We start from the raw sequence: 24,103 nt of genomic DNA, 5'->3' as shown, positions 1-24,103 counted from the left end.
CCAATTTCATTTCATTGCTCTCATTCTCAGAATTCTGGTCAGATTACCTTGGATCAGTTATGGAACAACATTGCCAGTAGATTGTATTTTCAGAAAACACCACAATACGTTCCACCACTCAATGAAAAGAATGTGGTAGAGTGGTTTCTGGTGGAGGTTATAGAAAGACATACACCTTCTGCTGACTTTCTCTCTTTCTCTCTCTCTCTTTCAAGATTCCTGCCTTGGGAGCTCTGAGCTGGCATAGAAACCTGTCTTCCCTGAAGGTCTCAAGCTGGTGAGACCACACAGAGATAGAGAGACATGCCCAAGTTGTGCAAGCTGTTCCATCTCCTAGCTATTTCAGTCTTTCTAGTTGGCCACCAACTTCGAAATTTGAATCTTCAGAAGATTCTAGCCCCCAGGCTCTGAGCCATCCTAGCTGACATTAAGTGGACAAAAGTGTTTCAAACCAAAAATAAATATGTTGCTGTCTTAAGTCACAAAGTTTTAAGGAGATTTATTACACAGCAATTGCTAAGAACCATCAAGGAATTCAGTTCAGTTCAGTTCAGTTCGACGGGTATTTATAGATTTTCTACTATGTGCAAAGCATTGTAGAAGGGTATAGAGATTCAAAGTAATTAAAGCATGATTCCTGCCATCATGTTACTTACTCTTTAACAAAGTGAAATATAAGGGTCTCAATTTTCAAGGATCTATGAAGTAAAATATTAAATTTATAAATAAATATAAATGAATAAATAATAAAAAAATATTTGCCATTTCTTATACATGCATCATACTGTCAGACATTATGTTAAATGTTTTACACAATTATTTCACTAAGCCTGAAGTGAATCTCATGAAATAAGCCTTAGGAGCCTCACTTTGCACTTGAACACCCTGAAATTTAGAGAAAAGAAGTAATGTGTGCAAGGTAACTCAGTAAGGGGTACAGCTAATTTCTATCTGGATATGCCCATCTGTTGTGAATGCATACTGTTGTTCTTCTGTAACAGAATCTTTCAAATTTTTTGAAGAATCTGTTTCCGTTGGGCAAGGCAAGCATTAGCCATTTCCACGTCAATTCCACGCTGATCCTAAATGATATTTAAAGTGTATTCTTTCTTAGTTCACAGTGGCTGCACGGGGTTTGGGGGGCCCTCAGCAATGTCTCAAGTTCTAGCAGCTAGGGACCAGTGTAGGCAGTGACGGTGGCCCAAGATGGTTGCATGCACACACCCAGCAGTGAGGTCCAGCTGCAGGTGCTTGTGTAATGGTAGGGGCCAACTGCAGACACACATGTTGTGGTCAGAGTCGGGGTCAGCAGTGCAGGTGCACTGACAGCCGTGCAGGTCCTGGCTGTCATGTATGCTCCTGTGGCTGCACAGTCTGGCCACAGGTACATGCACAGCCAAGGAAGTTAGTGATGAGAGTTTGGCTGGCAGAGTATAAGCACATAGCCAGAGGGGCTAGTTGCAAGCAAGCCTGGGAGTGCAGGTCAGCGACAGGAGATAACCCGAGGCTAGACCTACAAGCAGCTGAGAGGTCCTGGTGGAGTTCACCACTGTGACTGCAGGGCTTCACCAACAGTGCATGGCGGGAAGGCCAGTGTCAGAAGTCAGGCCAAGGCCAGTGCAGGCACAGAGCTGGAGAAGCTGGCTATAGGTGAGCCCAGTGGTGAAGGCCAGTGACTGAAGATAGGGTTGCACCTGGGCTATCAACGTGTACTTCCGTGGCTGCGGGATCTTGCCACTGATGCACACACAGCAGTGGAGGCCGGTGGCTGGGCTTCTGAGGGCGTGCAGTGACACAGCTGGCATAGCTAGACCCAAATGCACGCACGCAGTGGGGTTAGGAGGGGGTCTCCTAGATCCCCTAGAGGGATCTAGGTCCGAGTCTTGCACTCCTGCTGCTGGTGCAGATCTCAGGTTTAGGCAAGGTGGAGGGAGAGAGCAGGGAGGGGTTCGGGGCTGGTGTCTACAAAGGCAAATATCTGTGGGCAGAACCTGGTGAAATCTACAGTTGGGTTGGTTTCTTCAGTGGTGAAAGTTGCAGAGCAGGTCTTCTGCAGAGCAGGGGTTCTTCTGCAGAGCAGGTCACACTAAACCATGGTCTCCTGCTACCTGGCTGATAATGACAGCCCCCATTCTTCTTTCTCATTCTTAGCTATCTCTACACATCTCAGTTTTGCCAGTCTCTGAGTAGGGTGAAACCAAAGCGGGTACTTCATGTGGTGCCCCAGAAGGCTGGCGAAGCTGGCTCCGTACCCCTCTCTCCCTTTCCCAGTGATAGGAACTCTTTCTAGCCAGGGTATTTTCTCTTGATACTGAGCAGTACTACCCTGGAGGATGGGATGATGCAGGGAGCATGGAGCTGTTCTCCCTTCCCTTTTCAGTTATTCTCAAGGTTTTTGTTGTTGTTGTTGTTGTTGTTGTTGTTGTTGTTCCACTGCATTGCTGAAGTTTCTTAACTTGCTGAGCTCTCTCCAAACTATTTTTGTTTATAGATGTCTAATCGTTTTTATGGCCATGGATGCTCCTACTCACCCATTTGGGCCACTTTGCTGCTTTCTTGAAATGCTTTTCTTTATTTACCTCCAGGGATACCACAACATCATAATATTAATGACTTCACTGGCCTTTCCCTTCAGTCTCCTCTGTTTGCTTCCTCTGTTCTACCTTTATCATCAGCGGTCCCTTGGGGCACGGTTCTGCTCTCTTTTTTCTTGTCTATCTTTATAAACTCCTTAGGTGAGCTCTGTAGTCTCAGGGCTCCAAGGAATCTCAAATTTATCTCCAGTGCTAACTTGACATTCTCAAAGGCATTACTGTAAGACTGGGTAAGTCAAAAAATGGCCAAAGCACAATTTTCATTCTCCTTTTTCCAAAGAAGTGGTTTCTCCCCTAGTCTTGTCTGTCTGGGTAAATGAACTCACATCTACTTGTTGATCATCAAAAATCTTGGAATCATCCTATAATCTTCTTTCTCTTGGTTCTATTCCCACCTCTTCCATAAGTATCTCCTATAAACTCTGCTTCTAAAATATATTCCAAATCCATCCAATTCCTTCCATTTCCACTACCTGTTCCCCATCCACACCACCAACTTCCCTTGCTTGGACTATTGCATCAGCCAACTAACGAGCTGTTTACATCCTGATTCTTCAGTTCTTCCCACTGAAGCCTGGGGAAACTTCTAAAATCCAATGCTGTACACATATTTCCAGGCTTAAGAACGTCCAGGAACTCCTAATGGAACTGAGCTTATTTTTGCCTTTTGACCTTTTCGCTAACTCTTCCTTTTACTTGAAATGTTCTTCCCATAGATTTTATCACAGTTAGCTCCTTTGTGTCATTCAGATCTTCACATAAATATCACATCCTCAGAGAGATCTTCTTAAATCCTCAGTCTAAATTTGCATTCACTCTCACATGCACTCTTAATTTTCTGCCAAATACTTAGAACTACCTGAGAATCTCCTTGGTTATTTGTTTGTTGATAATCTGCCTCTTGTAGTGCAAGCTGCATGATAAAAATGACATTCTCTGTTTCTTTCTCCCTATGTCTGAGAATCTATATCTATTGCTGTAACCTAATAAGCGCTCAGCATATCTTTTTTTATTAAGAGAAAATGATCGCACCTTCCAAGCAGACATATACAAAAGTTATAAAAATAAGTTAGGATAAATTTATCCTATCTGCACTAACAATCAATATATGGGGAACGGTATTCACATTCTAAAAACTGATGCTGTAGGATGAAAAGCAGCCACAAAGTTCTGTTCACTTCCGTAGCTGTGAAGTGGCAAGAACCTAGAAAAAAACAACGCAGAGAGGAAGCACGCCGGTTGCAAGGTTGGCAGAAACAAATCGATGTGGCCTAAAGTTCCACGCTAAGGTAAAAGTTTACAAAAGATTTGAGGCACATAAGCATATAAGCTTATTGTGTGAGGCACATAAGCAAATTTTATTAACAGCATTTATGAGTCACAAATCGCAGTGGATAGAAAGACAAGACACTAACCACAAGGTCAAATGTTGTCACTGAAGACAAGTTAAGAGTAATCCTGTTGTACTGGAACAACAATGGGAATTGACAGTGTAACATCATAAGAAGTGCATTATGTTGAGCTCAAGAAGAAGGCCAGATGAATAGAAAATATTGCGCAAATAGCAAGCAGATCACCACAGAAGAAAGTCACCTTCATTATTGGTCTTCCAGATGATTAGGTGATGCATTTTGATAGGCAAAGTTTATGGAATTAAATTCTCTCTACCCATATAGGGGCCACAGGAAACTAAACAAATATAATTTTTTTTTTCTTTTTGTTAGTGGAAGCAGAGAAGGAACATCTTACTGGTTAATTTGACTGAACTGATTAACTAATTAATTAATTAGTATAGCCAGTGTCAGGGGCTCCTGAGATTTATAGTTCATCCATATAAAAATACTTACATGAATATTTAAGAGGTGGTTAAGAACTCAGCTTGTGAAACATTTTTTTTTTTTTTTTTTGGTCTATGTATTTTAAACCTGTTGGATTGTTGCAAAAAGATTTTGTGTTAAGTGCCATGGGATCCATTCCTTCCACCTCAAGCAGTGGAGGTTGTGATGACTAAGCCTTGCCATTCTTCCTTAGCAGTGTGCCCACTCTTGAAAACAAAACAAAACAAAACAAAACAAAACAAAGCATTTCAATAGAAAGGTCCAGGAAAACAAGAAAAGCCACAACTCATCAACGCTATTTAAGTAAGTCCCCAGCCTTTAATATGACTAAGTAGAACAGTTCTTGCAGTAATCAGAGGGTTCTTGACTGTTGGGGCCTGATTTGCATTGCAAAGGATGAAGTAGATAGAAGGGGTGTGTGCATGCAGGGAACAGAGTTCAGAGAGTCTGAGGAGAGGAAAGGATTATACTTAATAATGGATATATTTTTGAACTCCTTAGGAATGTTTTGTTGCCTCGTGACTGCAGAGCACTGTGGGATTTTGCTGTACTGTCTCCCTGGGGTCTTATCAGGAGATGGTTACCTAATTAGCACACAGCATATTCTTGCCTATGTTCTATTTGCACTGCAGATGCTTTCATTTCATACATCATTCACAACCTGCAGCAATTACAAAGTGGTAAATGACCTTATGCGATAATTACACTAATAGATCTGTATTGTTTCATTTGGAGAAGACTGGAGGAGTGGGGTGTTTCGCGTGTCTGAAGAGTGGTTGCAATTTTGATCTTTCCTTAAATCTGGAATACAAAGCAAGCAAAAAGATGACTTTTGATCGTAAAAGTTACATCATAAACTCAATCAGATGAATTCCTAGGTAGAGAGATTTCTCCGTGGAATGAATGTAAACTCCTGGTCAATATCTCCAATGTACTTTTACTTGGACAAGCAGCACCTAGATTTATCAATTAGATGTGATATTTTAATAAATAATAGTATTCTGGACTGTTAAAATCAGGAAAAGAGAGAGAATGACTATTTTCCCCTAAAACTACTTAAAAAAGAAGTCTTGTACTAATAGTTGTAAAGATTCGTAAGTAAATTATAATCCTAATCTTTAAAGTGGTTGCAGTTCAAACCAGTCGCCATTTTTGAAGGAAACGTAACACTCATAATAGATGAACACCAATACAGAAGAAAAAAAGACAAAAATAAATAGTCGATGCTGGTTTCTTACCCACCTTCCCCCCCTTCTATACAATGAGGCACCTCACAAAGTTGCCTGGAGATGATTTCCAGAAAGAATTTGTATCATCTGAGCACATTAATTAAATAATCTAAAATTTTTATAGCTAATTATATACATAGAATTTCTAAATTTTAAATTTAGTCCACAGAAATATTCTCTACCCACACTCTCTGGATCTATGCTGATGTATGTGAAACACTCTGAGGCTTACTCTATGAAATATTAATTAAAATGGAGTTTTATCAACTAATTAAATATAATATTTTCAGGGCAACTTTATATACAAGCCTAAAGTTCAGAAAATATGAGCTGTCTTCACTGATGAAATTCACAAAATATTGACTCAGTTTCAATTTTACTTTGTGTTGGCCAGAACCATAAAAGTGAGTGAAGGAAGCACTGTAGTATTTTTTCTGTAACTTTATTTGTCAATGGGTGAAAACAATTATTAAAATGATAAATATGATCGAGTGGAAAAAATAGTAGCTTAATAGTTACAAAAGATGTGTTCTAGCCCTTGTATGGCTTGTATTTCAGGATATTTGAAATAAATAAATAAATAAGAAAAGCTGAACTTGTAATAAGATTCCTCCAAACTTCCATCATATCCATGATCTGTTCCTTGGGGATTCTGTTGTTGGCTTGGATCTCAGTCTGGAAGTTTCTTGTCCAACAGAGGTGAGAATATAAGATGGATCATAGATTTTTTTTAATGTTTATTTATTTTTGATACAGAGAGAGACAGAGTATGAACAGGGGAGGTTCAGAGAGAGAGGGAGACACAGAATCTGAAACAGGCTCCAGGCTATGAGCTGTCAGCACAGAGCCCGACAGCGGGGCTCGAACTCATGGACTGTGAGATCATGACCTGAGCGAAGTCGGACGCTTAACCGACTGAGCCACCTAGGTGCCCTGATTTTTTTTTTTTTTAATTTAAGTTTATTTATTTATTTTGAGTGAGAGAGCATACACGTGCCTAGCACAAGCAGGAGAGGGGCAGTGAGAGAGGGAGAGAGAGAAAATCCCAAGCAGGCTCCATGCTGTCAGTGCGAAGCCTGACGTGGGACTTGAACTCACGAACCATGAGATCATCACCTGAGCCGAAATCAGGAGGCTACTTAATTGACTGAGCCTCCCAGGTGTCCCATGATGTATCATAGATTTAACAATAGTTCTGTAGGGAGGTATATAATAAAAGAAGAGACATGGAAAGGAAAGGAAAGGAAAGGAAAGGAAAGGAAAGGAAAGGAAAGAAAGAAGGAAGGAAGGAAGGAAGGAAGGAAGGAAGGAAGGAAGGAAGGAAAGAAGGAAGGAAGAAAGGAAGGAAGGAGGGAGGGAGGGAAGGTCAGAAGAATAAGAAAGGAAAGAAGATTTTAAGAAAATATATAGCCTTGTAAAATATATACTTTAAATATAAATGCACTCATATTTCAGAATTGTAAAAATGTGGACAAATAAATACATGATATATAATAAAGGGATTAAAAATCATTTTCCTGGCTCTGGCACAGACATACTCACACCCTGTGAGAACACCTCTGACAGTGACTACACTAAGGTCATTGAAGAGTCATTTAATTTGTTTGCAGTTACAGTTTCTTCACCTAAAGGTGACTGAAGCAAGAGATCACAATTTTCTAACATGACTCTCACCTTCAGATAAGTGATTTCATTCCATGCTCATGGAAGAGTAGATTTTCTTCTTTTGTGGAGCAAAATCTGGAATTCATATAGGTAGGATACCCACAAATCTCAGGGGCCACCAATCACATATTTCATTTCTATTAGCAAATGAAAAACACTTAAGTGACTCCACAGAGCTTTTGCTTGTTTTCTTTACTGCTCTGGTTTTGCTCCATGAGGTTTTCTGTTATACTTTTAATATGGTCACCATTAAGGTCAAGTTTGTTTTCAGGCTGCTTGGCAATTTCTCTTTGCCGCTCACCAGTCGTTCTCACAGACATTTTCTTCGAGTCTTTCTCATTTAGTCACCCAGTGCTTTGGTGACCCTCACTCCTACAGGGGAGGTTTAAACTTTGCTTCTTTTGTAATTGCAGGTTTTTTTTTAGATTCTGTTTTGGTAACATCATGGGACTTGCTCCCCCTCCTCGTCCCCCCACCCCAAACGAGCTGCCATCTAACAGAATCAGGGATTGCATTATTTCACTCTCTTCTCATCATCACTATTGTTATTTTATTTATTTATTTTTTAAACCACACATTGTTCTTTTCTGCTCAAAGCTTGGCATTCTGAACTCTGAGTAATATTTCCAACAGGATGAAATGAGGTAGTGGGCCATACTGTGCCAAAACGAAATGCCTGCCCCTTCTAATCCATGCAGTTAAATAAGACAGACTTTGTTGAATATCTTATTATAAAGCATTCCTAAGTACACATTTTACATGTAGCCGAGTGAGTAAACAATTGGAGTACTGTAAGTTGCTTCACAGCATAAAGCTGAATAACACATTGAAACAACCTCAAGTACCACAATTCTCTTTTTGAGAACTGTGTTTTTCTTCATTGGAAAAGCCTTTTTGATATGTCACATTTGGGGGAACTGGGAATCTTAATTTAGGCTTTTTTCATTTGATGTTCCTTGCCCCTTTCTTTTGTTTGATGATCATAACCGAGGTAATCAGCTGCAACGACTCAAAGGGATTTCTATTAGCCTTGCTAATCATGCAGAGACACTTTCTGAAGCCACCCTACATTTTTGAGGGCAATTTTCCCCTTGTTTGGTAGTGGGAGGGTAGAGGGAAGAATGAAGGAGGAAGGCAACTTGAAAGAAAATTGTAATAAAGCAGTCTTGGTGATCTAGTTTATTGGGTACCCATGAGCTAGTTTCTGGTGGAGGTGGAAAACAGCCCAGGAATGTGTCAGAATTCATGTATGGGCTTAAGGGTTGGGTGAATCAATTCAACGTCCTGACTGCCATCTACTAGACTGATGATTTGGAGCAAACCGCTCAACTTCCCTAAGTCTCAGATTCATCTTCTCTAAAATGGGATCATAAATAGCTCCTACTTCTCCAGATTGAGAACTTTAAGTGTTACTTTCTTGTATGTTCACATCTGCAACAGCCTACAAACGCATAATACTGGTTATTCCTCATTAGGGCTGCTGTTCTTGCTGTTGTATGGAGCTTTAAATATACATGATCAAAAAATGACAAGGACAGTTACATTACTTCAGCCAAGTCCAATTATCAGGCAGATGTTACTTCACTCAAAGAATTAACTGGAAGGAAATGCATTACTTCACACATTTGTTTCTTTACCTAGTATCCTCCTTCTTAATTTTGATGACAAATTTTTAAAAACAAATGGGTTAGCAATGCTTTTCTGGAAAATATAAACTTACAAAATGAAGCTTAAGCATTGTCAGGAGAAGGAGACATTCTTACAATTAAAGGTTTATGAAACATTGATTTTGACAAAATGCTTACCTTCTTCTTCTTTTTCTTTTTCTTTTTTTAAATGTATTTCAGTTTCTTCACTTGAGAAAATAATCCCAGTTATTTTTTGGCCTATGTTGAAATGTCATGAGTAGAATGGAACAGCATAATTTTTCTCCCCTGGGGTTCAAGAGTTTATTCCTTCTGATACAACAATAAATCAACTGACAAAATGGAATTTCTTTGCAATACATATGCAACAAGTTAGGTTGCATGGACAAGTTGAGTTTCAGTTTAAATATAGAAACTCTGGAACATTTTATTATAAAGGAATAGTGCTGTGAAACTCCTTAAAGAAGTGACTACAAAAGGAACTATGAGAAGAAGATAATAAGATTAACAATAGAGAACCTTGAAAAGTGATATCAGCAGCTATGGAAACATCTGCTTGCCAAGCAGTGATATATATTGGGTGAGTATAAAATAATGCTGATAATGACTGTTTCTAACACTGTTATTTCCTTAGAATAGACGGGCTGGTAGAAAGAAATGTTATATGAATTAGCATAGTTTTGTTTTATGCTCAAAGAAAATTGAGTTTTTGGATCTTAGAGTCCAGGCTCAGTATCACCATACCTTTATGTCATCATGTGTTTGGAAACCCCCATAACCGGATCTGTCTCTTCAAGAGACAAAAGCCCACTTTGTAGTCATAGACAAGACACAAACGTTAAGCCAACTCATATTTTCCTATAGCTTCTCTTTCTAGTTAAGTCTGCAAACTAATTTGGATTAAACTAAAACAGACTTTTGCTCCAAGCATTTTGGAAGTTTAAAGAGTTTGGCTAATTTTGGTTGTCTTTTCAAAATATTTCTTATATGGCTTCATGTCTGCGTCCTGGAAGGGGACCAATATGTGCTTAAATCTTTTAAGAAGTTGCTCTTTTCTTCTGCCCAGGCTTCTGAAAGGCAGCAAATACGCTGAGGTTCTAAGGATTTCTGTCTGCTTTTATCAAACGGATGCTGGACAAAGTTCACTGCCACTAGTATTCAGAATCACTGGGGAAGAAATATAGAATATACATTTTAAATATACTGTACTTTTTCTGATATTCTAACACTTAGTAGACATGTACAGCAATTTTTAAGAGAAATAAGAACAGAGCAGTAGGCTTCAAGTCCTTGTTCATCTTTGTTTCTCCCTCTTTCATATTCACTATGACTTTATTTCTTGCCAGTTGAACCTGAAAGCAGGTTATTTTCATTTCTACTTTAGATTCTGTGCTATCATTGGTACATGGTACTACATAAGAAATCTACTCTTCTAAAAAATCTTTGCCACTGATGCCACATACAAATACCGTATGGACTAGCTCTCAGAGCCAAGGCAGGAAAAATCGCCAAAGGGTAAAAATAGTTCTTGATATGATGATATGCTGCTAAAAGCCACATGGTGTTTGGGTGCAGCATTTCACAGTCAAACAATCATAATTTCATGCCTAAAATGTGCATGTTATTTCAGGAAAATACAAAATCTGAGCATTGCACATTTGCTACAGAATGACCAGTGAGTGTTGCTATAATGATTTGTTTTTCTTTTACAAATGAATATTTCTTGCTGAGCCTTTTCATGCCATATTGCCTGGGGCGGCAATGGGAGTAAGGACAGGCGGAGGTGAGAATAGGAGGGAGTATTGAATATATCTGGTCTTCTCTGCTAAATTCTTCCAATTCTGCAAACTAGGTAGGATATAAAATAAGCCTCCCGTCTTTCTCCTTTGAAATGTAGGTACTAGAGTCTTTATCTCAGAAAAAGTGAACTTTCTGAAGCTTCTCCCTAATGGTAGGGAGCTTTTCAGTAGGAAGGTTTATATTCTGTCCCTAGGAGTCCTAGACTTCTCATGTAATTATTAATAAATATTTATCACAATAAAACACACTCTCCCTTAAAGTTATAATGGGCTTGACAGAGCTCAACTGGTCTGAGGCCATGGCCATTGCAATGTGAATGCAAGAACATAATGCCAGTTCCAGTAAAATACTCATCATATATTACTTAAGCTATAGGATTCTTCATACTCAGGTGACAGAAGCAGAAGGACAGTGAGGTACAAGGAGGAATTGACAGGGGACAAAACCTAGAAACAAAAAGGAAAAATAATTAGGGTGTGTTTTTGCTTTGTTTCATTTTGTTTTGGTAACAAAAACATTGCTTACTCAAAGACAAAAAGGAAGCCCAAAGTTGTTATTAAGCAAAAATTAAAGGTTTGTGGTATCTCACAAACCAGAGAAATTTTAAAGGCCTGGAGACAAAGGAATCCGTTGAAAGGTCATGGTACTTGTGAGGATGGATGATTAATCCAAGGGTCAAATCAGGATAAGTGGAAAAGGGTCTGATTCCCTTACCATAATAATAATTAATGACATTATGTAAAGTTTAATGTGTGCCAACCACCTTAAGAAAATTAACTCACTTAATTCTCTACAAAGAAACTTTGATAGGTATTATTGCTATCCCCATATTACAGATGAGAAAACTGAAGAAGGTGTCACAGGCAGACCTCTAGAATATTGGTTAGTTGGTAAGCTGGCTAGCTTTAAGAATAGTTGAGAACTGAGGCTGAAGGTTCAGGCACACACTGTGTCCATATGAAGTCAACATGGAACTGAAACTGGGGGGCGGGAATTACCAATTATTAGGTTAATAAAAAAAGACTATATTAAAAGGAAATTATAATTTAAAAAGTGTTTCATATAATTGAGTGATGTTACTCTGTACATTTATCATCTACTTTAACTCAAGACTGTCTAGCCAAGCAAAAACATATTTTAAACCCGGGGAGGAACTTACCAGTCATTTAATCAAGTGGAATTCAACAATCTTCTGAAAGATGGTCACCTGAAGGTCAACACTCACATGGAGAGCACACCCTGAAATGAAGAAGCTGAGGGCTGAAGAGATTAACTCAAGGCTTTGCAGTTAATTGAGGGTAGAGTGTGGTGAAGAATAAGACAGTAACTCCAAGATCATGTTGTGAAAATGGCTACTGAGAATATTTAGTGACTATCTAACACGTCTTAAGTGTTGTTACCATGCACAGAACAGATGTAATTCCAATCTTCGTGCTTCCATAACTAGCAAAGGAGTTGGACATGTTGGACAAATTGGACAGTTGCAATACAATTGTAATAGAATACAGTGTTCACAGACCATGTAAAACAAATGCCAAATCTGGACTCACAGCTTTGAGGGAGGTTTCCCAGATGGCCTCTGAAAAATGGATGAGATTTGGTCAAGTTTGGAATTAGAGGAAAATATATCCAGACAGACCTGAAGAAGAATTGTATAAGGGAACAACTAAAACAAGTTTTGTTTGACTTGAATGCAGAGTCTAATGGGGCATGGCTAAGGTGAGGCTGAAGGGATAAGCAGGGGCCAGGCAATAGAGTTTTCAATGCAATATTAAGCAGTATGAACTGTATCTCAAAGATCTTGAAAAGCATTTAAGAAGATAGTGATATTCGTCAGATTTAAATTGGAGCAAGATCGCCCAATTTGCAATGACAATAAACTCATGACAAAGAAACCAATGAAAGAGGCTATGTTAATAATCCAAGTAAGAAGGGAAGTGGCTTATACTTTCAGAAAGCCCATGATGATGAAGAATAAATAGATTCAAGATGTTTAAGAGGTAGAATGGCAGGTACTGTACTGACAAAGTCTGGATGGTAAGAAAGCAAGACATAAAATCAAAGACAGTGCTAATTTTTTTAGACTGAATTGTGTTCCCCTAAAATTCCTATGTTGATGCCCTAACCCCCAATATGACTGTATTCTGACATAGGGACTTTATGGAGGTAACTGAGGTTAAACTAATTACATGGGGTCATAAGCATGGAGCACTAGTCTGTTTAGAGCTGTTGTCCTTGTAAGAAGAAAGGACGAGGGTGCCTGGTGGCTCAGTGGGTTAAGCGTCCAACTTTGGTTCAGGTCATGAACTCATGGCTCGTGGGTTCATGCTCCATGTCGGGCTCTGTGCTGACAACTAGGAGCCTGAATCCTGCTTCATATTCTGTCTCTGTCTCTCTTTCTGCCCCTTCCCTGCTTGTGCGTTCTCTCTCTCTCTCTCAAATATAAATAAACATTAAAAAAAAAATTAAAAAAAGAGGAAGGTACATAAAAGCTCTCTCTCTCCATGCTTGCACAAAAGAAAAAAAAAAGCCATGTGAGGATTCAGAGAGAAGGTGGCTATCTACAAACCAGGAAAAGAGCCATCACCAGGAACTCAACTGGCCAACACTTTGATCTGGGACTTTGAAGCCTCCAGATATGTAAAAAAAAAAAAAAAAAAAAAAAAAAAAATTGTTTGTTTAAATCATCTACTTTATGACATATCGTTATGGTTGCCTAAACTGACTAATTTTTATAATTTGTCATTTATTTTATCAAACCTAGTACATAACAGTGACATTTGCCAATTTTGGAAACATGGGAAGTGAGTTTCAATTGTAATTCTCAGAGGAGGAACCTCACAAAAAAGAGATTTAAGAGAAAAATTCTCAGTCCAGGGTCACAGAAGTCCAGAGAAGAGAACTTCAAGGAAGGAGTGGTCAACAGTGTCAAATGGCAGCGGAAAGGACAAGAAAATTAAGGACTAGAGAGAGTTCATTGGTTTTGTCCATTGGAAGCTTGGATGAGAATGATTTAAATGGTGGGGTATGACTGTTGGTAAATTACAGGAGGCTGAGTGTGTTGTCAAGAAAATGTCCCACTTTAGTATTCTGCTTCAGGAACAGAACTGAATGATGGCTCCAGGCATTGTCCTTCTGGATTTACCACCATTTCAGCAGAGGCTGTAATTCCCATTGGCTGCTCACAGCCAATGACTGAGCAGAGAGGATATAATGTAGGTCCAGTCTTGAGAGACCTGGCATTCCTTAAATGGGCAACTTTGGTTTGAGGTGTCCTCATTTGCCAGGTTGACACTATCCTACAGTTATGCAACAGTCTGAGACTCTTCCTAATGAACCCACATCCTTGAATGCTCTCTCTTTCAAGGGCTCATATCAGCATCACAGTCTGAAAGCTGTCCTCACCTTCTTGTACTCCCTTCCCTTTCTCCTCCGCAGGCATCCCTCAAGAAATCTCTTTTTGTGCACTTAATCTTTTTTAATAAAACATTTTCTCCTCTGAAAATGCAAACTGACTGTGGGGAATCAATAGGATGAAAACTCTAGACATTATTATGCAAATGACATTTTTCAGAAGTATGGCTACAAAGGAGTGAGGGTAGAATGGGTAGAGTGAGTACTGTGAGAAGTCATAAAGGGTAGAATGTAGTCCAGCAGGTAAGTAGCCTGAGAAAAAGGAGATCTCTTCTATTTTCTTTTTTTTCAAATGTTTATTTACTTTTGATAGAGAAGGCCAGAGTGTGAGTGGGGGAGGGACAGAGAGAGAGAGAGAGGGAGACACACAATCTGAAGCAGGCTCCAGGCTCTGAGCTGTCAGCACAGAGCCCCATGTGGGGCTTGAACTCACTTACAGTAAGATCATGACCTGAGCTGAAGTCGGACGCTCAACCAACTGAACCACCCAGGCTCTCCCCCCACTTTTTTTAAAATTTATTTTAAGTTTATTTATTTATTTTGAGAGAGATTAGGAGAGGGGCAGAGAGAGAGGAACAGAGAGAGAGAAAATACCAAGCAGGCTCCACCCTATGCTTAACCGACTGAGCCACCAGGTGACCCCCTTCTATTTTCACACAAAGTGGATGGAAAAAGGGATAAAGATGCAGGTAATTTTGTAGGTTTCATGGCAGGGTCTTAAGACAATCTTCACTTTCTGGCTTCTTTGTGTTCTGTGAGTTAAGAGTAGAGTCTCCCCTGAGAGCAAAGGGGATGGTTAGGGGCTTGATGAAGGAAATCTGAAATAGACACCGTGGTCCATGCAATGTAGAGAATTAGATAGAAAACAAACTAAGGAAACACCGCAGGACTTTGGGGCAGATACATAGGCCAAGGTGGATTTAACTAATTGCTTTTCTCTTTTGAGATGAGCTCAGTAATTTTGTTATAGAGTGAGAGAAGGCCAAGAGTTGAATTTCAACTTCAACTTCCCTGTTTTCAGATAGTGCTTCTGACTACACACATCCCTGGCACTCTGCTCTCTTGTTTGGTCAACTTGGATGAAAGTGTTTCTGAGATTTTGAACTAGAATGGCAGTTGAGTCAAGATCCTTTGCTCTTTACAGACCTTGAGAGAGAGTCCCTGTATCAGTACTAAAAAGATTCTTTGCCTTTGGTAGGAATAGTGCTACCTGAGTTCTAGTTCTTGACTCATACAATTCAAAATGCTAAAACAAAAACATTACCCTCAATCTCTTCCACCTTCTTGTGCATATGTCTCCTGAAGCATTTCTTGTCTTCCTGATGGACCCACCATGTAGTCCTACCATTCCTAAATAATAGACAACCCAAAGGGAACCCAGGAGGGATGATCTGTCACCTTATGGGTAGCCTGAAAATATATTGTCATACTTGTAATTGCAGTTCTGTAGCATCCTATTTGTAGTTTGGACAAAGGAATGAAGAGAACTAAATATTTAAAGTATCCTACAGCAAGGAAAAGCAATTATTAATAACAAACAGCTGATAATAGGAATCATAGATACTTATGAGTTTTATTTTATCTTATTTTATTTTTTTAATGTTTATTTTTGAGAGAGAGAAAGAGAGAGAACATGAGTTGGGGAGGGGCAGAGAGAGAGAGGGAGACACAGAATCTGAAGCAGGCTCCAGGCTTTTAGCTGTCAGCACAGAACCCAACATGGGGCTAGAACCCATGAACTGTGGCCACCAAGATGCCCCTTATTTTATCTTATTTTAAAATTTATTTATTTATTATTGGGGGGGGGGAGAACACACTAGCGGGGGAGGGGCAGAGAGAGAGGAGAGACAGAATCCCAAGCAGGCTCAATGCGATCAGTGCAGAGCCTGATGCAGTGTTCCAATTCATGGAACTGTGAGATCATGACCTGTGAGATCAAGAGTTGGCACTTAACCGACTGACCACCTAAGTGCCCCTGAGTTTTAGTTTTTTAAGACATAAATGAAAAGGTGATAGGATTAGCTGTGATATTGACAGTGGATATTGTTATATTGCACACAGAAAAAGTGAGTATCAGTTTCTTTATTGTATTCGTAAATCCCATTGGCAAAATCATCAGTAGATTGGGGGGTAAATAGAGAATTTGAGTACAAATGTACTTCTTACTGTTAATTATGCATATCATTTACTGAAAATTCCACTACCTGAAAGCATAATCAAATATGAAAAGCAAAGACTTTGACCTGACCCCATAACAAAAAAAGAAAATGGATGAGGTGTTACAAGACAAAATAACAAAAGATAATAATGATTAGGAGATAAATCAATCCTAAATATGTTTATTATATTCCTAGAGACACTAAGTAAGAACTATCTATTAATGAAGCTTTAATAACCATAAGTGAGTATACATTCTATATTTTATATTCTTCCTTCCTTTGTATGACATTTATTTGGTTCCTACTACATTTATGAAAGTAAGGGATTTATGTAATAGATTTAAGATAACACAAATTCACACTTGCTTCTTTGGGAAAAATGTGTGTTTATGCATACACTGAAGATTTAAGAATCATTATATATTATATGAGATCATCATAAAATGCTGTAGAAAATAGGTATCCTTATTCTTTTCACGATCAACATATTTTGTTCATCCTGCCTTTATTTGAAAATGAAGAAGATGCCTTTACTATTTTCAATTTTTAACAAAAGAGATGCATACTTTTTTTAGTTTTTAATTTTGCAGTCTTATCTAGTCACTGTGCAAATATAGGGTAATAAAATTCAGTAGAAATTTCCAGAATTGATTGAATTAGGTATGTGTGTGATACCGAGAAAATAAAATGAAATGAAAGATATTTTAAAAAGAAGTTTTCAAGGTAAAAAACAAATTTATCTTAATTATACAAACTAAGTTAGTGCTTGAAGATAGTCATGCATTTGAGATGCCATAAGATCATTAAAACTTTCTGGGTAATTTTTTTAAACATTTATTAATTTTGGAGAGAGAGAGACAGAGCTCATGCAGGGGAGGGGCAGAGAGAGAGGGAGACACAGAATCTGAAACAGGCTTCAGGCTCTGAGCTGTCAGCACAGAGCCTGAGGTGGAGTTCAAACCCACCAACAGTGAGCTCATGACCTGAACAGAAGTCAGACCCTTAACCGACTGAGCCACCCAGGTGGTGCCCTTGATTTTGTGAGCAATTTGGAAAAAAAAAAAAAAAAGAAATCTTAACGTTTAATATAGTGTTTGTGGGAAGCATAAGTTACTTCTTTCTTAATAATACATGCATGTTAACTTTTCTTTTTGGATATGTTAACTTTTAATTATCACATCATTTTCAAATTATTTCACTTAAATAGTTTATGCAATAATTTTAATTTTTTTATTTTAAAAAGAGAAAGTGTATTTAAAATTTTCACAAACTTTTCAGATAGTAAATTGATATTTAATGTTAAAGGCTTAGTATGTTTGTAAATATCAGACATTTTTTTTTTTAATTTTTTTTTTTCAATGTTTATTTATTTTGGGGACAGAGAGAGACAGAGCATGAATGGGGGAGGGGCAGAGAGAGAGGAAGACACAGAATCCGAAACAGGCTCCAGGCTCTGAGCCATCAGCCCAGAGCCTGACGCGGGGCTCGAACTCACGGACCGCGAGATCGTGACCTGGCTGAAGTCGGACGCTTAACCGACTGCGCCACCCAGGCGCCCCAATATCAGACATTTTTATAATAATGAGGATGATGTCTTTTCGATATTTACTTTAAATTCTCAAGAACAGTTATCCTATTACCACCAACCTAAAAATTTTATGTGTAAAGCGTGCAAATTGATGGTGGTTTGGAACAGCAAACAGAAAAACTTAGAAGTTCACAAGCCAGCTTTTATATTCATGACCTAAATTTATGTAGCTTATTTAACTTTTATAGGCTCCATTTTGATTCCTGTGATCCTTGACACATCTAATGTTGTTTGTTATGAGTAGATTCAACATTTTTATATCTTTCTTTAATATATGAACTAAGTCATTTGCAGGCAAATTTAATACAATTATGAATAAACAAAATAGACACTCTCTCAAACACATAACCATGTAGTTACAACGGAAGGCTCACGCTACATGCTAAGGGAGTTTTTATACCTTTATTCTCTTTCTAATGACGTTGCCATGATGACAAAAATAAAAGAGGGGTGACCCCGAGTATTTGAGGATTGTCCCCCCCCCCCCCCCGGGCCCCGACCCGTGATTTCTTGATGAATCGGTCTCTCCTTTGGACTCTGGCACTGTGTGTTTTTTATTTCCTTTTGAGAACATTTACTGGGAGTTTTTTTGTTTTTTGTTTTTTGTTTTTTGTTTTTAACTCAGTGCAACTTCATGAGGAAATAACCTACAAAATCACTCTCAAAATTCAGAGTCACACCATTTTGAAATCAGATTTGAGAGTGACAGGCTAGCCCCTGGCAGGAACAGCCTCCGCAGAGGAGGAAGCGCCTGGGGCCCAACAGCTGAATGCCCGGGGCAATCTGTAAAGACACAACTGCTCTCTGACCTGGGAATGTACCTCACTGGACAGATTGGCTTGTTGGAGACTTTTTTTTTTTTTTTTCTGGTTTTGAATCAAGATAGAGAAATCATTTTGCCATGACATTAAAAAAAAAAAAGTCAGACAGGACTTAACTCGTGAGGTGTATATTCTCTTCTGAGTCTGTGCCTGTAACTCCCACTGACAGCCATGGCAGTTAGGCAGGTGCATGCGGAAGAAAATAGACTCTTTTTAACATTAAGCATCAGATTTGGGTCTCCCCGGAGAATGCTGGTTACTGGAGTGGCTGTGAATGATGCATTCTCGTGGAATGTTTAAGCCATAAATCAATCCCGAATCATACTTTTCCTAGAGTTCTTTATGTCTTCTGAAATCCTAATGTGTCACGCACGCCCCGACTCTATTTCAGACTGAGCCTAAACACAGTTGCCAAAATAAGATTCAAATAATGAAATGTGACTTTTATAATTGTTTTCCTCTGAAGATCCAGAGTCTTAATCTGGCTCTGGTTAATCGTTTTAATTTGACTTATGATACAGTGTCAGTTTATTTAGTTGGAATTAGTTTTCCATTTCTCTCCTTTTTGTAAGCGCTGCCTGTTTACTTAACAATATTTGGCTTTGCCTAATGATATGTACAGAAGACAGTGCTAAGTGGAACATCAGCTGTTTACATCAGCTCTAACAATTAATGCATGTTAATTTTTAATTACACTGATTGTACTAGAGGCAGAATGTATGTTTCTTCACAGAACAGATGTACTAGTCAGCTTGGCTGGTGAACACGCATATCGATCAGATGTTGATTCTGCCAGCAATTCAGCAAAGTCTGCTGAGTGTCGGCTTCTAATGTACTTACAAGTTTACGGCTCAGAGTCCTGGTGGAGGCAATACAGCTCGATGCTATATCCTCTAATGTTTACAGATAATCACAATATGTCTGTTTTGTGGTTAGCATTCGACAGTGTATGACTAGAAGATTGAATAGGTATGAGGGGATCCAAAGGTGTCTTCACTTGTGGACTGCTTTCTCTACTCTTATTTTGAGGCAGTGTCTTCCAAGATTGTACTTTGCCAGCAAGATTAAAAAGCAAACGAACGAACATGGTTCTTGTGTTAATGTTAGCTTGCCTGCCACAGGTGACCACTCTCAGCACAAGGAGAAGTTGAAAAGATAATATAGTTGCTGTACTTGGAAAGACAACCATTTTTTTTTTTTTAATGGGCAAACAACTTCCACCAGCATCTAAAAGAAACTGTTAATTTGGCCGACATATGAAAAGATACTTGACATCATTAGTTATCATAGAAAGACAAATTACAAATTACAGAATGAGATACCACCATAGCACTACCAAAAGGGCTGAAATTAAAAGGGTCAAACAACGCCAAAGGTTAGCCAGACTATGGAACAATTGAAACCCTCATTTATTGTTGATGGGAGTGTATATTGGGAAAATAATTTCAAGAAATTGACAAATGCTACTAAAGGCAAACATACATATATTCTATGACCAATGAATTCCGTTTCTAGGGTTAGGCTAAGAACAAACACTTGTTTATGTCCATCCAACAAATGTCTGAAAAATTGTCAGAGGAGGTTTATTTATAATAGCTGAAGACCAGTAACATTCAAGAGGATAATGACTAATTATGGTATATTCATACCATGAAATATTGTTGCAGGATTTTTTACCTCAATACCGGGGATCTGTTGTCTCACCGCTTTGAAGAATGAGGAGGTGGACACAGACTAAAACGAGCCACAGGCAAAAGTTCATTACAGCAGAAGATGAGAAAGTAAAAATAGTATGAAAGTGTTGTTTACTGAGAGGGGGCATTTGAAAGTGAACGCCTTCCCACTTGTTCCTACTCCCTTGTTTCCTCTCAGGTTCTACCCTTATTGGCTAGGTAACTCTAAATGCCTAGTCACCCTTTTTGATTGGCTCGTTTCCTTGGTATGAGGGGTGGTCTATGGCCATACCATTCCTTGTGGGTCATAACTTTTATGGTCTGTTGATTTTTCGTCAGGTCTTTTGTCAAATTCCTAAAGGGGAGTAGGTGGTTTCTGTTACATTCTTAAGAGGAACTTTGCTCCTGAGGGAGTTTGCTCGAGGTCAGACATTCCCCAGAAGAAATGTTTTCAAATACTGTGTTTTTCCCTACCCAGGGACCTTCAAGCCCTAGCCTCTCCCTTTCTGCATACTGAATCCTGTCTTTTCCTATCATAACATTACCTGCAGCAAAAGAGAAGAAACTACCTCTACTTGCAACAACATAGTATCTCAGAGGCATAATATTGAGGGAAAGAACCAGACGTAACAAGAGTACATCCATATGATTCTATTTATATAGAATAGAATCTATTTATATTTTTGCAGTTAAAAAACAAGCAAATTGGGAGTTTTGCTTCTGGCACGACTGTATGAGGAGCTCTGCAATCCAGTAAAAGTGGGGAAAATTATAAATAAAAATAACCATTTAAAGCTTCAGGGAATGGTCCTAAGGACATACAGCAAATGAAGAAACATTTAATCAAGAAAATCTACTATAACTCAGTAAGAACTGTGAGAATGTGTGGTATTTGAACAAAGACCCATGCCCTTCATCTCTCCCTCCTCCTAGTTCAAGAAAACATAAACCTCCATTTCACACTAGATGAGAAGGAGACCTGTCTCCTCCCTCCAGCAACCAATTGAAGGTCCATCTGTCCTAAGGGTACAGAACATCAGCGTTTCTAATCTTGCTCCCAGCTAGATTTGCTGAGGCGAAGTTACGGGTGAGTGTGGCTGAGAGTTGGGGGCTCTCTTCATCTGTTTAGCCCCCACTCACGGGACAGAGGCTCTACCTTGGGCATGGTGCTGCTGAAAATACTGGAGACCCCAGTCGCCCTTATGCTGGCCCACTAGGTGGCGTTCCATGCCAAGAGCAAGAGAGGCAAACCAAAGATGCTGGCCCCTTCTTATCCATTGAGTGTTCAGCTCCTGAAGTAAGATGTCACTTAAAGAGAAGCTCTCCACTAACATCTGCTACCAGCTCCAAAGCCATGGCTTACAGATTTTGCTTGGGTGGGTCAAGCAAGCCACCGAACAGTGAACTCCAAACTCCTCTCTAAAGGAACTTGACTTTATGTGCAAGACTGAAGAAGTTAGGCCTAAGGGCACTCTCAAAAAATGATGGGTATTTTGGTGAGAGACAATTGACAAGAGATGAGTAGATTTATGGATATATGGGCTAAACTGTAGGACAGTTTACTGGAGAGAAATGGGACAATAGATGTCTGAAAGAGCTCTCTAGGGATCAGAACAAATCTTTGACCCTAGGAAGATAACTTCAAGTTCCCCAAATTTGATAAGAATAGTCTGGAAGGAATTTGTGCCCCAGGGCACTACAAAAAACAACAGAACAATGAGCCAGCATTTAGTGGGGCTTTAATACCAGAATGTGGTCAGGGAAAGAGACAATCCAAGAGTCCTGCCAAATACACTGTCATCAGAGGGCCTGTGTAAGCATACTGAAGGCTGTGACCTTGAAGAGTAACATCAGAGACTTCACAATGGGAGGTTTGAGGTCATGATCTCATGGTTCATGGGTTTTAGCCTCGCGTTGGGTTCTGTGCTGACAGCTCAGAGCCCGGAGCCTGCTTCAGATCCTGTGCCTTCCTTTCTCTCTGACCCTCCCTGGTTCATGCTCTATCTCTCTCTCTCAAAAATAAATAAACATTAAAAACATTTTTTTTTTTTTAAAGAATCAATATTGATCTAATCTTTCACCCTAAAGCACTGGAAGAATAAACCTAGAGTATGCGGGAGGAAGGGAATAATAAAGATTAGTATGGAAATTAATACAATTAAAAGAAAATTAGAGAACATCAAAACTAAATTCATTTTTGTTGTTGTTGTTCTTATTGTTAAAGATTAAAACATTGGCAAACCTTGAACTAGATTGACCAAGAAAAACTCAGATTACTAGAACCAGAAGTCAAAGTAGGAACATTACTAATGACCTCATACAGAAAATTGATTATAAGATATAGGACTGACAATTGTACACTAATAAATTTGATATCTCAGAGGAACTGGCCCAATTTCCAAAAACCCACAAGCCACTGAAGCTGAATCTAAAGGAAATAGAAAACTTGAGGATATTTATACCACCTAAAGAGATAGATGTCAAAACCAAAAAATTTACCACACAGAAAACTCCAGGCCAAAATGGCTTCACAGGTAAATTCCACTGAGCATTCAGAGAAACATTAATTTCAATTTTTCACAAGTTGTCCAAAAAAATAGAACAGGAGAGTACACTTCCCATCTCTTTCTCTGGAGCCAGGATTAACCTGATACCAAAACAAGACAAATATTTCACAAGGATAGAAAACTACAGACCAATATCTTTTATGAATATGGATGCAAAAATGTTCAACAGAATACCGGCCAACCTATTCAGCAACATATAAAAAGAATTATACACCACGACCAAGTGGGTTTTATCTCAAGAATGCAAACTTGGTTTAACATCTGAAAATCTATGAATGTAATAATATATCATATCAGGGGTGCCTGGGTGGTTCAGTCTGTTGAGCGGCTGACTTCTGCTGAGGTTATGATCTCACGGTTCATAGGTTAGAGCCCTACGTTGGGCTCTGTGCTGACAGCTCAGAGCCAGGAGCCTGCTTCATAGATTCTGTATCTCCCTCTCTCTCTGCTCCTCCCCCATTTATGCTCTGTCTCTCTCTCTCAAAAATATCAAATAAAAACATTAAAAAAAGTAATATACCATATCAGAAAAGTAAAAAAACCACGTTGATCTTACTAGACACACCATGCAAAAAAAAAAGAAGAAAAAAAAAAAACCCACCAAAATGCAGAGAAAGCATTTGACAAAATCCAATGCTCTTTCATGATAAAAACATTCAACAAACTAAGAAGAGAAGGGACCTTCCTTAACCTGATAAAAGGTTAGTTAAACAAACAAACAAAAAACCAACCCACAGCTAACATATGTAATAGTGAATGAGTGGATGTCTTCCTCCTAAATCAATAAAAAGGGAATGATGTTCATTCTCATCACTTCTCTTCAGCACTGTACTAGAGGTTCTAGCCAGGGTAATTAGGTAAAAAAAGAATTTGAAAGTAAGAAACAAAATTCATATGGAGTTGCAAGGAACTCAGAATAGGCGAAATAACCTTCAAAAAAGAAGCAAAACTATGGAAGACTCACACTTCCCAATTTCAGAAATGACTACAAAGCAACACGGTAAACAAGACATTGCTATACTGCCATAAGAATTGTCATATAGACTTGAGAGTCTGAAAATAAATCCATGTGTTTATGGTCAACTGATTTTTGTTAAGGATACCAAGAC

At 38.8% G+C, this 24,103-nt stretch overlaps 1 long non-coding RNA gene across 1 annotated transcript in view; it reads left to right on the top strand.

Moving 5' to 3' along the window:
- Window positions 1-9,402: 9,402 nt before the first annotated feature.
- LOC123598944 overlaps window positions 9,403-24,103 on the top strand; it is a 28,909-nt gene continuing 14,208 nt past the window's right edge. The window contains exon 1 of the long non-coding RNA XR_006712890.1: window positions 9,403-9,552. This is a non-coding gene — a long non-coding RNA (uncharacterized LOC123598944). The remainder of the gene's footprint in view (window positions 9,553-24,103) is intronic.

Source organism: Leopardus geoffroyi, chromosome C1, assembly GCF_018350155.1.
Source record: "Leopardus geoffroyi isolate Oge1 chromosome C1, O.geoffroyi_Oge1_pat1.0, whole genome shotgun sequence".
NCBI classification, from domain to species: domain Eukaryota; kingdom Metazoa; phylum Chordata; class Mammalia; order Carnivora; family Felidae; genus Leopardus; species Leopardus geoffroyi.
This window is presented reverse-complemented; position numbering and strand designations above follow the sequence as displayed.